A 336-nucleotide genomic window follows, 5' to 3' on the forward strand; every position below is an offset into this window, starting at 1 on the left:
GCGAAAACATTTTTAAATCATTCTTGAAAAATATTTCGACCGTGTAATTTGATCTGATTTTGCTACTCGCTTTATAGCCCCCCTTTTAATATTTTTCATTTTATTTTCTGTTTTTTCATGTTATTTTTACTTTTTGTGATTTATTTTACTTACTGTTATTTTTATAAAAAACTTTTTGAGTGCTTCTCACACTATTGTATTAATATATTTTGCTTTGGCTTTATTGATACAATATCAGAAAGCACTCTGTTTTCCGGATATATTCGTGTGAGCTGAAGAAAAGATTATATCTTTTTTTTCTTTTTCTTTTCCGGTTTTTTTCAATAAAATTTCATT

This window comes from Parasteatoda tepidariorum, chromosome 11 (genome assembly GCF_982258835.1).
Source record: "Parasteatoda tepidariorum strain Cologne lab strain chromosome 11, Ptep-v5.0, whole genome shotgun sequence".
In the NCBI taxonomy this organism is placed as follows: Eukaryota; Metazoa; Arthropoda; class Arachnida; order Araneae; family Theridiidae; genus Parasteatoda; species Parasteatoda tepidariorum.